Source organism: Suncus etruscus, chromosome 11 (assembly GCF_024139225.1).
Source record: "Suncus etruscus isolate mSunEtr1 chromosome 11, mSunEtr1.pri.cur, whole genome shotgun sequence".
NCBI classification, from domain to species: Eukaryota; Metazoa; Chordata; class Mammalia; order Eulipotyphla; family Soricidae; genus Suncus; species Suncus etruscus.
In genome coordinates this window covers 38,808,805-38,822,844 of record NC_064858.1, presented here as the reverse complement: position 1 = coordinate 38,822,844, position 14,040 = coordinate 38,808,805, and positions in this window count along the sequence as shown.

Sequence of the window (14,040 nt, the reverse complement as noted above, 5' to 3'; positions counted from 1 at the left end):
TTTGTGATGTGTGCCAGTCTCCCTGGTGTGAGATGATATCTCATTCCTATGTATGCTTATCAAACCTTCGTGAATCTATTTTTATGTATTTATATAGTGAGAGAAAAATATTTAAGTAGAACTATTTCAGGGATTATTACCATACTCTGCCCAGCCAATTTGAAGTTTAAATAAATGTATCAAAATATTTATCATGCATTGGCTTGTCCTTTGTAAAGACACGTTAGTTAGGAAAGGAAAACAGAATCTTTAAAAGGAAATTAGCCAGAAAGTATGAAACGTCAAGATAGGTATAAAAAAAATCATAATAATGTATCATGAATAATTTCAGTGCTAAGTCAAATAGGTGTAATCTAAGTATAAGGGATACATCTTGAACAAAATTTCTGGCAAATCTAAAAAATTAATTTTAATATTGAATAGGTCTGTAACTATTTAAATCAAAACTATGGGGCCAGAGAGATAGCACAGTGGTAGAGCATTTGCCTTGCATGCATGGGAGGTAGTTCGAATCAGGATGAAAGGTAGTTTGAATCTCAGCATCCCATAAGGTCCCTAGAGCCTGACAGGAGTGATTCTGAGCACAGAGCCAGGATTAATTCCTGAGAGCTGCAGAGTGTGACCCAAAAACCAAAAAACACACAACAACAACAACAATAAAAAACCTAAATAGATAATTTTGAGTAAAAATAATATATAAAATAAAACTAACAAAACACTATGGGGCTGGAGCAGTAGTGCAAGTGGTAAGGAGTCTGCCTTGCCCACGCTAGCCTAGGATGGACTGTGGTTCGATCCCCAGCTTCCCATATGGTCCTCCAAGCCAGGAGCGATTTCTGAGCACATAGCCAGGAGTAACCCCTGAGTGTCACCAGGTGTGGCCCCAAAACAAAAACAAAAATTAAATAACAAAAAAAAACCAATCACTGAACTTTATGCCACAATTTTCCTAAGATATATATGCAGTTTACCTATCATATATATATATATATATATATATATATATACTTCTAAGAAATATTGTTATCTCTTAAAATTTATATCTAAAGTATCATTTTTAGAGTCAAAAGAGATGAGTAGGATTAAATTTGTATGTATAGACTCTGATGCAATCTCCAGGGAGATAGTGATAACAATCACATCTAATTGAATTCTTCCTTCTGGTACCCAAGAATTAGCTGTTGATGTGGGTGATAGTACCCCCCCCTCAATCACAACTCTAACACTACCATGTAGGAATTGGATGATGTACTGTGAAACTTCATTGTGGTTTCATTCATATATATTTATATTCATATTATTGGCTAAAGATGCTAAACATCTTTACACAGGCTTAATTGTAAAATCCCTACTGTTTGCCTAAAACTTATTGTTTCAATGTGATTTGTTTTCTGTTATTTATGAAAAATATTTATAAATATTAGATACCACTTCTTTATTGGATTATGTATGCAAGTATTGACTTCTGGCCGATAGCTTTTCATGTTTGATTATTTTTATTTGTGGGACACCCAGTGGTGTGTGGATAATGTTCCTACTTCAGTGCCTGCATATTGTTTCTGGTGGTGCTCACGGGATCATATGTTGGCAGAGACAGAATAAACCCATCCTGCATGCTGAACATGTACCACAGCCCTCCAAGCTATCTCCCAGAACTACCTATATAGTTTGTCCCTTTATACTCTTCAAGGTGTCTTTTGCAGAGCAAGAGTTTATGTTTTTATAAGGTATAATTGATCAGTTTTTTTAAATATATATATATATATATATATATATATATATATTCTTGATTTTCAGCCACATACAGTTGTGTTCAATACTTACTTCTGGTTTTATGCTCAAAGATAGGTCCTGGCACACTCAGAGGACCATATCAGATGCAGGGGGTTGAACTTGGGTAAGAAGTGCTCAAGACACATGCCTCACTGTCCTATCTTTTCAACCTCCTTATGTATTTTTGTGTAAAGAGTTATTTTTGGAAAAATTTTATCTTGTTTTGATATTGTTATGATTTAATATTGGCATCATAAAAAGAAGCAAGAATTACCCTATTCCTTTGTATGAAAGATCTAGTATAGAACTGATGCTAATTTTTTAAAACTCATTTAGTTCTGATTATATTTCATTGACATATTCACTTATAAACCTAGCTTTTAAAAGACAGACAGATGTTCAGACATATATTGCTTTGTGGGTGAGATTTGGTGAGATACTTTGTAATGAATTGGTTCATTTAATCTATTTTAGCTCATTAACTAAATCATATTTATATGTATACACTTATTGGTGTTATTCTATCATTAGGATTTTAACATTCAGAGTCTACTGTATCACTTATTTCAAAAGGTTGTGTCACATATTTATATCTTTTGCTAATCCAGTATAGATTTGTCTATTTTATTAACCTATACAACTTATTCTTTCACTAAATTCTACTATATTTCTAATTTAAACTTTATTAGCATTTTTATCTTATGTTTATTTTACCCTTTGTATACTTGCTTTAGATAATTTTTATTCCTTCATTTTCACGTTCCTGAAGTAGAAGCTGTAATATATTAGTAATGCTTTCCCCATTCTTATAAAAATAAAAACAGTATTTAAAATTTCCCTCTCATCATAGCTTTAGCAAGTAGACTTGCTGTGATAATTCATTCTTATCTGTTTCAATTACTTCAAACTTTTTTTCTGTATACTTTCTATGTATCCCAGGAATGTTTTAGAAATGCTTCATCTACAAGTATTAAAACATTTTCTTGTTGCTTTTCTAACATTTTTTTTTTTGCTTTTTTGTTTTGACTTATAATTTTATCCCATTGTAGTCAGAACCAAATAACTGGATTCCATCAATACATTTTGATTCTTTGGTTTGTTTTGGGAAGGCCCATGCATGAAATTGTTCAGGAGATTTCCCTGGATTTGTGCTCAGGAATCATCCCTAGAGGTGCTTTGAGAACAAAAAATACTGTGCTGGGGAATGACCCAGAGTCAGTTTCGTGCAAAGCAAGTGCTTTTCCTCCTGTATTGTCTTTCTGGCCTCTGAAGTTTACTGCTTGGGATATGACTAACCCTCATATATATGCTAATGAGGCTTTTGAAAGATATTCGTTTTATTTTATCTTATGGTTGTTTATTACACAAATGTTTCTAAAATAACATTTTTCATAATATTGTTATTTTCTATATTATTACTTATGTCTAATTATTCTCCTTGCTCCTTAGATAAAAGTGTCACTATCTCTGGGGCTGGAGAGATAGCACAGTAGTAGGGCATTTGCCTTCCAAGCAGCTGATTTTTTTTATAATATCTTTATTTAAACACCTTGATTACAAACATTATTGTGGTTAGGTTTCAGTCATGTAGAGAATACCCCCTCATCAGTGCAACATTCCCACCACCAATGTTCCAAATCTCCCTCCACCTCACCCATCCCTACTTGTACTCTAGGCAGGCTTTCCACTTCCCTCATTGATTCACATGGTTATGATAGTTCTCACTGTAGTAATTTCTCTAACTGGACTCACCACTCTTTGTAGTGAGCTTCATGAAGTGAGCTGGAACTTCCAGCCCTCCTCTCTTTGTATCTGAGGATTGTTGCAAAAATGTCTTTTACTTTTCTTAAAACCCATAGAAGAGTGAGACTATTCTGCAACTATCTCTCTCCCTCTGACTTATTTATTTCACTTAGCATGATAGATTCCATATACATATATGTATAGGAAAATGTTATGACTTCATCTCTCCTGACGGCTGCATAATATTCCATTGTGTATATGTACCAGTTTCTTTAGCCATTCATCTGTTGAAGGGCATCTTGGTTGTTACCAGTCTGTCAATTGTGAATAGTGCTGCAATAAATATAGGTGTGAGGAAGGGATTTTTGTATTGTATTCTTGTGTTCCTAAGGTATATCCCTAGGAGTTGTATAGCTGGATAGAATGGGAGCTCAATTTCTAGTTTTTGGAGGAATCTCCATATCTCTTTCCCACCAGCAGTGGATAAGAGTTCCTTTCTCTTCACATCCCTGCCAGCACTGGTTGTTCTCATTATTTGTGATGTGGGCCAATCTCTGTGGTGTGAGATGGTATCTTATAGTTGTTTTGATTTGCCTCTCCCTGATGATTAGTGATAAGGAGCATTTTTTATGTGCCTTTTGGCCATTTGCATTTCTTTTCTTTTTTTTTTATCAAAGTGTATGTCCATTTCTTCTCCCCATTTTTTTGATGGGATTTTTTTCTTGTAAAGTTCTGTCAGTGCCTGTCAGTGCCTTGTATATTATGGATATTAGCCCCTTATCTGATAGGTATTGGTTGAATAGTTTCTCCCACATGGTGGGTGGCTCTTATATCCTGGCACTATTTCTTTTGAGGTGCAGAAGCTTTTCAGCTTAATGTATTCCCAACTGTTTATCTCTGCTTCCACTTGTTTGAAAAGTGCAGTTTCCTCCTTGAAGATGCCTTTAGTCTCAATGTCATAGAGTGTTTTACCTGTGTGTTGTTCTATATACCTTATGGTATCAGGTCTGATATCAAGATTTTTAATCCATTTGGAGTTTACCTTTGTACATGATGTTAGCTGGAGGTCTATGTTTGCTTTTTTGCAAGTGGCTAACCAGTTGTGCCAACACTACTTGTTGAAGAAGCTTTCCCTGCTCTACTTAGGGTTTCTTGGTCCTTTGTTAAAAATTAGGTGATTGTATGTCTGGAGAACATTCTCTGAGTACTCAAGCCTATTCCACTGATCTGAGGGTCTGTCTTTATTCCAATACTGTGCTGTTTTGAAGCAGCTGATTTAGGATGGATGGTGGTGGTTTGACCCCCAGCATCCCAAATGGTCTCTCGTGCCTGCCAGGAGTGATTTCTGAGCTCAAAGTCAGGAGTAACTTCTGAGCACAGCAGGATGTGACCCAAAAACCACAAACAAAAGCACAAATAAAACACAACCAACACCACAAACAAACAAACAAAAACCAAAATAGTGTCACTATCTCTTATTACTATCTTACTATATATTTTTTTCCAATCTACTTTTGTTTTTATAAGTATTGACCTCATGTATGTTGGAAGCCCTCTGTGAGGCTGTCCCTGAACCTCATGACCAGAGAATTCTGATATGATACTTATCCACAATGCCTTGCCCTGGGGCTCCTATCAACTCCCTTATTCATGGTGAGCTTCTCCCCATCACCTCATCTAACCCCCCAGCTATATCTTGTTAGCTTCCTCCTTCCTCACACATTACCTTACAAAATGCAAAACCCCTCCCCTTAGGCTTAGTTAGCATTAGGCAAGAATTTGTTTGTTATCTGCCCTTGTCCATATGATTGATTATTCCTGAACAATAAATGTTCTATGTCAGGGCTCTCAGTTGAAGAAGCTGGGAGCTGGGAGCTCCCTGACCCTATGCTTTTCTCATAACTTTGTCTTGTTTTCTTAATCATCTTGACACCCCTGCTTCTGGCCCATTCTCCTGGGCTGGACTCTGGTGAGGCAATATATTTTACACTCTGTATATTGTAGTATTGTTAATAATAACCCAAATAAGAAAGCAACTTAAATGTTTATCAACAAGTGAGTTGATAAAGAAAGTGTATTATATATTCTCAAATATCATTTTTCCTCTTATATGAAAAAGATAAGGTGCCATTAAACTTGGATAAAGCTTAAAATAAGACAGAAAAAAATCAAATACCACACAGTCTGACCAAAATGAAGGATTTAAAAAACAAAACATTGAACAAACAAATTAGAAAAGCAAATTTACAGAGAACCATTGGGTAAAGGCAGAGGCAAGAGATAGGTGAAGGAGAAAAACTGGTCAAAAGTGCAAACATAAGAAATAAATCATGGGTATGTAATGTATACAACAACAGTGACTAGAGATAATCTTACTATATTGCATGTTTCATAGTTTTAAAGAGTCAATATGAAAGTTTCATCACAGAGAAATATGTGTAGTAGTGACTGATAGTAACCAGACTTATGGAAGAGACCAATTTGTAATATATGCAAATAACAAATCAGTACACTGTATTCCCAAAATAAGTGTTAGAAAATATCTATGCCTGTGCAGAGCCTTAAGGCTTAAGTCAAAGGGATACTTAAGTTTTTATTGGGACTTTACTTGGCATATACACCATCTTGTTTATGCACTAATCTTTCTACATACATAGAAATATGTAATCCTCTTATCACATATCTCTCTCAAGTTTTTGACAACTCTCCTTGATCCAACTGTTATTAGCACTTTAGTTAACATCTAAGCTTAATGTTAGATTTTGCTATACTTTTACCCAAAGCAAAGGTGTTCCCCAACTTCCTCTTTCATTTCATTAACCTCTTTGACTTGTAAAAGTCCACCTGGATAAATACTTTTGTCTTTCATTTGACCCTCCCCCTCCCAATTGAAGTTGAACTGGTCAATATAGAAAGATTTCAGTTTGGTGGAACAGGAGAGACCATGAGGTGAATCGCCACCTGATTCCATTATTCTATCCTTCATGACTGGCTTGGTTTATTAATTCACATTGTGACCCTGTTCAGACCAACTCACCTCAGGTTGGAAATAAGGCATGAGGATTTATTTTACAGCTTAATATTTACTGTTACTTATTTTTGACAAATACTCTTGTACAGAAGACAGAACACAGGAAATGAATGATTTCAGCTAAAACAAAGACATGCATGACAGGTGGGACTTTTCAGGGAAATACCCAAGAATTCAGACAATGTCTACAATGAGAGTAGGCTTTTAAAAACCTCCAAATTCTTTCTGCCTCCTCAGCTTACCTTTTTATTAGGCTGCCTTTTTCTACAATAATTGTAGTTACAGACTTGATTTTAAAATTGACTGTGAATAATGCTGGCTAAAAATGAGCAAGTCAAGACTTCACAGATACCACTCCTAAAGAAACACAGCTGTAGATTAAGTTAAACTTATAGATGTTTGAAAATACCTGTTTAATTTACATCATTTTGAGAGCTGAATTTGGATGGTTGTCAATGTTCTATTTGATTTGATGACTAGTTGGCCTTTTTGTACCACTATTGGGTATATCCAGCTAAAGAATTATTTATGAAGTAATGATAAAAATACTTTTTATTTTGAAAAATAGAGGGAGCTATAGACCTATAGAGGGGGATCTTTTCCTTGTATCACAAGTCTTAAAAGAAGTGTCAATTAATATAAGAAGTGAGATAAGTAGACATTCTTCAGGAGTGAATAGACAGAAAAAAAGAAAAACTTTTAAATCAGTGCAACTATTACATGTCTCAGTGTTTAAGGAGAATGGCCCGTTTGCAGTTGCTGAAAGAAATTCAAGTTCACATGAAGTAAGATGGATTGAAACAAGAGACAGCCAAATACCAAGACAAGATAGTGCATGCTAGTGCATCTTAGAGATAAAGGGAAGTTTTTGCATTAAATTATCAAGTTTAAGCATACATTGATTAGATGAGGAAATGGATGGAGAGGAGTCAGAGAGATAGAGAGCCGGTGTTTGTCCTGTCTTGATTCAGAAAATAATGGGCAGTATTTATTAAAGGTAAATGCAAATTTTCTCTACAGCCAACATCTTTACAATTATATCTGTTCTTCCACTGCTCTTTGCAACTATTTTGGGGGAGGAAAAAACATAATATAAATATTTCTTTTAAAAAATTTTTTGTACATCCAGTAGTGCTCAAAGGTTACTACTAAATCTGTGTTTAGGAGTTACTCATAGCAGTCTCAGGGGACCATATGGGATACTGACTATCTAATCTGGTTTGGCTATATGAAGACAAATACCCTATATGTGTATTATAGCTCTGACCCAAATATGACAGTTTTTATACTCATTAAGTAATGTTAATAAATATTTGTGTGAAAACAAATAATTTTTAGAAGTCATATAAAAGAAATGCAAACAAGAGTCTTACTAAGATACTATTTCTTTTGCTTCATTTTTAGGTTTCCTTTTTTTTTTTTTTTTGGTTTTTGGGTCACACCCGACAATGCTCAGGGGTTATTCTTGGCTCTATGCTCAGAAATTGCTCCTGGCAGGCTCGGGGAACCATATGGGATGCTGGGATTTGAACTGATGACCTTCTGCATGAAAGGCAAACGCCTTACCTCCATGCTATCTCTCTGGCCCCAGATTTCCATATTTAATCAATCACATTAACTAGGAGAGCTGTGTACTGTGGCAGACAAATTCTAGAACTATAGTATGTAAAAAGATGAATGTTCTAAAGAAATAGGGAGAAAACTCCTGTGACCACAATAGTGACAACTATGACTATTATAGGTGAGGACCTATATTAATAATGATATATTATTCATTATAACAGTTTATTATTTATTATATACTAAATATTATACAATACATATAATTATATGTTATACAATTAACAGCATATTAACATGTATTTTTGATTGACCAAATTACTAGTTAGTTTGAATTGAATGTGATCAAGTGGAAAGAGCAATGCTCTGAAGGACACAAACCTACAAAAATATTCACAGTCTAATAGAAAAAAATATATATATATTCACTTATCTAAACTTTCAACCACAAATAGTATTCTATCTTCTTCAATAAATAATAATAGTAGAGCAAAAACTATAAGTAGGGAATACTATGAATTTTGTCCTATGGTCTAAATTTATAGATGACTCTTAATTAAATTTTTTACTGAGAAATTTTAAAATTATGTAGTCATTAAAAATTTAATAAGAAAAGTTGTTAAAAGAGAGAAATTTAATATCTTGCAAAAAAATATCTGCCAAATCAGTTAAAATATACCTAACAGTATTGCTTTCAGTCATGGGATGATTGTTCAAGAGGCCTGGTAGTAGGAAAACTTGCCTTTCACTTTTCATCAGTCTCCAAAGTCATTTGAAACCAAATAAGAATGTAACTCCCACAGGTCTGCTTCTATTTGCTCTCAATTTCAGCCCAAAAGAGGAATTTATCGGAAATCATTGTAATTTTTTTTTTGAGAAACAAGAAGTTTAAATTTCAAATGTATTTTTAGAATACTTTTGAAGAAAGTGTGTGAAGTATTTTTAGAGATATGTCATTTTATTCAAGATCCATCAAAAAGAATCACTTAAGTTAGCTCATTATTTATAACAACAATTTGTTTGACACAATAGAATTAATTTACAATAAGAATAGTATTAAAAAAGAAAGAAAGAAAATGTACCTTAATGTCTAGTGAAAGATCTAATTCTTTTTTCCTTAAAATGTGTCTTTGTGTCTAAGAATAAGCTCTGAGCATTACCCAGTGTAGTCCCCCAAATCACATACCACGTGAAAACCAAGTGGACAGGAATTGATTGCAACATTCATTTAGAATCTTGCATCAACGTTGTATTAATGAAGACAGTGAAGTTAGTGATGTGTGTCACAACAATGTTAACTGACATCTATTTTTTTACTTTCTATTCGAGTAATTTACTTTACTATGCACATGATTCCTGTACACAATAAATTTACTTCTTTGGGGAATGACATAACAACCATGTTAAAATCTATCATTGGAGAAGTATATACAATTTCAAGGAACTTATTTTGTTAGTTTTTTTACCATAAACTGTTTCTGTCGACATTGCCAGTGTTCTTCATTTATAAAACCAGTGACTAATTCTTTGCTCTCATTTTAGGTTACTCATAAGCTGTATATAAAGGGAGGGGAAAAAACTAATAAACAAACAAAAAATTAAAACATGAGAGCCTTTCCTTAGCCTCATTTTGGGTTCCAGGGACATTTCTGATCTCTTACCTTTGGGCCCAGCAGGTTTGTATCTGGGAGAAATAGGGACCCTCACATCTTAATCCCTACCACCAAATGCAAACGGGCTGGGTCTTTTCCCATTTTCCTTCTGGGTCCCAAGGCTATTGCTGATCTTTTGCCCCTGGGGACAGTCATTTCTGTACCTGGACAGGAACAGGGAAACTCTGGTACTAACAAAAACAGGGCCTCCTTTGTAGCTTTCCCTCAGCCTCCTTTTGGGTTACAGTGCCATTACTGAAAGCTCACTCCTTCCCATCAGCCCTCTTTTTCCCAAACCATGCACCCATGCAAAGTAATTTCTTCTTCTTTTTTTTTTTTAAATAAAAAAGGTGTGTGAGAGATGGGGGATGGCAGTTATTGTTTGCATAGGTGCAGCAAAATATGGGAGAATTATAAAGAAAAAACCTTTGGCCTAAGAACAGGGAGCCCTTATCCATGAAGTATTCTGGCATGAGACCAACTTCAGGCTCCAGGCATCTAGGTTGTCTAACACCAAAGTCTTTCTCTGTGGTCCCAGTAAAAGTTCTTCACAAAGCTGTTGTTGTCAGGTTTCTGTAGCTAGAGATCCTGGTTTCTGTACAGATCCTTTGTTGAAGTCAGGGTTACACAGAGTGTCTTCTGGTTTCATCTCACCATTAGGTGGCAATTCAAAGAACCCTGCCCTAAAAACAGGTTGTTGCTGTTACCAAGTCTTCAGGTTGTCATAAGAACCCTCTTTGGAGTAAGTTGATGCCAGGGCAGCAGAAAGGCCTTCCCTGGTAGAAGTTCAATTCCTAGTGATGGTATAGAAAACCGTGGTTGTTTCTGTAGATAGTATCCAAGGTTCAGGGACAAACGGTGAATGCCTAATCTTTTGGAGCCTAAGCCTAATCACTATGGCAAGTATTCAGGCTGTAAGGCCTGTATAAAATTTATGCAGTATAAAATTTATGTGTTCATATCTCTATTAGATAATAAATTGTTTTCACATGTAAAATTTCCCCATTGTAATGTGCTTATGCAAAAAAATAACAATGCCCCAAGGTATTACTGCATATGGAGGCAGAGGTAACAAACCCAACAATCACCATAATCTGGTTCTAACAAGAACTCTAAACACTAGAGAAACTTATGTTAGAATTTCCTACAAAACAAGTCCCAAAAAGTGGGGAAAATTCCCACTATATAAGAAAATATTCAATAAGAATTATGCTTATTAAGGAAATACATCAACATGAAGTAATTTCAATTTGTATCAAGATATACCTCGAGCCACATTATATGCAAAATATTCAATAATTCACTTTCTTAATACCTCATACTCCAGCATTCCAAACCACTAAATGTAAAGATCAATGGGGAAGCTAATGAAGACACCTACATTGGGGGATATGAAGAGAAATCTTGGAAAATCTCCAAATCCACCCAAATGGATAAACCAAATGGACACTAACACAATAATACCAAGACATTTAGTAATCCAATTGGCAAAAAAAAAAGAGAGAGATGATGGACTAAGGGAAAAAACATAAGAATCAAACCAAATCTCTATTTGAAACAATCCGGCAAGTAAAGAGTGGCATGACATATTCTAAGTACTGAACGAAAGAAACTTTCAGCCTAGAGTCCACTACGCAGCTAAATTCTCATTTACGTGGGAGGGAGGATTAAAAACATTCTTGGACAAAAAAAGAACTGTTGATATTTGTGCTAACTAAACCAACCCTAAATAAATTACTCAAAGAACAATTACACAAACCAAATCCCCAATTGTTACAACAATAACTCCACATGACATAATGGAAGAACAGCTCTTCTATCAATAGTTTTCTTAAATGTCAATGAACTCCCCTTCCTGGAGCAGGATTTTTAGCCGGCACGGGTGGGCAGCTGGCAGACCTCCGCATGTGCCAGCGGCCTCTTGGCCCGGCCTAGGGTAGGGGGGCCCAGACCTGGGTCACCCGACCCCCCTCTCCCCATTTTCTCCGGATCTCCAGGTGGGTTCCTGGAAGGAGCTGATGGGGCACCCTGGGTTTTCCCCACTCCCAGGCCGGCCCCGGAGACTGGCCTAGGGTGGGGCTTAAATCCCTGTCCTTCGGGCTTGGGAGGGTCTCTCTCCCTTCCTGGAGCAGGATTTTTAGCCGGCATGGGTGGGCAGCTGGCAGACCTTCGCATGTGCCAGCGGCCTCTTGGCCCGGCCTAGGGTAAGGGGGCCCAGACCTGGGTCACCCGACCCTCCTCTCCCCCTTTCCTCTGGATCTCCAGGTGGGTTCCTGGAAGGAGCTGATGGGGCACCCTGGGTTTTCCCCACTTAGGGGGTGGAGTTTGATCTGGGGGGTGGCAGATAGCTGCTCAGCTATACTCAGGCTGTCACTGGCAATTTCATACCAGTCTACATTTTGCAAACATATGCTCCTCCCAACCATTAGTACCCTAGATTTACCCTTCTTAACTTCAATAACACAGAGTTCTATTCTCTGACCAAAGACATACAGTAGATCTAACAAATCCCAGAACTATTTAGAAGGACACAAATTGAACACATATTGAACACATATATGTTTTGAATATTTTATGGGTATTTTCTTTAACTGATGTAACTCTATATATATTCTTCTACCATGATGTTTCTATCCACTTTTCATCTTGTCTTTTCTTTGTAAGCTGTTCAGTAAGGATTGTTGGTGGAACTGTCCCTCAGTTTGATGCCTATGATTGAACTATGTCATGGAAATTGCTGGTCTTGTTCCTATTGCCTCCAGATGCACCAATAACGCTTCATGGCATTGATCCTTGTTTGCATAGACACATTAAAATGGGAAAACACTATACATACAGATAAGTTCTTATCTAATAAATCTCAGTACAATGTACCTTACACCCTGAACATTGATATAACGACCTGGCACAGGCCTCAGAAGAATGGGCATCCTCCATTCATGCCGGAACCAGGCAAGCTATCTATGAAACATTCAAGGTCTTTTATAGCAACAGCTGGAAGCAGTCCTCTACCAGGAAAGACACTACCAAGGGTCTGACATCGACCTCCTAAAAAGAGACTTCCGTTTACACTGAGAAGACTTGACAACAACAATGACCTGCTCTACAGGACATGGTTCTCTCTAGTGCCCCTTAAGTGTGAGGTGAAATGAGAGGATGCTCTGCACCATCCTGACTGAAATATGGGATATGCAGACTCCAGGATATTTAATACAGAAGCATGATACCAACAACAGAGACTATGTGAGGAATGGAGGTGTATTGCCACTAAGGACGATGACTTGAATTGGACAAACTAGTTTGCCTGGAGCCTAGAGTCAGTCCTGTGCCAGGAAACTTCAGGGGTAGGGTCTCCTTGTATTTAGACCATAATTTATTTTTCCATGTCCCTTATGTTTTGGTGGGCCTATGCAAACAAATGCCACTTTAATACCGTTTTTTACTATGTTCCCTTGACTCCAATCCTTAAGAAAAACAACCCACTAAAACTTTTGAGGTTAACTTAAACTAGTAAGCATGTGCATGGAACTAGAGAAATGTACTTTGCCCTCAGTGTTTAAGGAGTTACATAAGTCTAATGTCTTTAGATTATATTGTGTACTGCTAAGAAATAGTATGTACTAAACTGGGGATTTGAGAGACAAAGTAATTGTATTGTACATGGGTTCAGTTTTGTTTTTCTTAATGTTCTTTGGCTGAAAGTTCAAGGCTGGGATATCATCGATGGGACTACCGAGAATTCTGTTTATGGGTGATTGGGCTTCCACTGTAACTTTACCCTGTCCTCTTTCTTTGCATCTTTGTTGTCATAATTAAAATAATAAAAAAAAATTAAATAAAAAATGTCAATGAACTAAACTCTACCATAAAAAGGCACAAATTTGCAGTTTCGATCAGGAAACAAACACAGACAACTACTGCCTGCAGGAACACACTTAATAGTTCGGGATTAAAAGACACAGGCTCAGAGTCAAAGGATGGAAAACAATTATACAATACACTGAAAAGAAGTGGGGACAGCCATACACATATCACACCAAACTGCATTCAACCTCAAGAGACAAAGATGGTCACACTTATTGATCAGGGGAACAATAGACCAAGAAATGCTAAATCTGATCGACATCTATGCAACAAATGCAGAGTCAGAAAAATATGTAAGGCTTTTGTTCACAAACTTAGAGAAACATATGGACAGAAACATCATAGTAGTGGAAAATTTCAACACCCCATTATCACCACTAGAAAGATCCACTAGGCAAAACACTAGCAAAGACATGA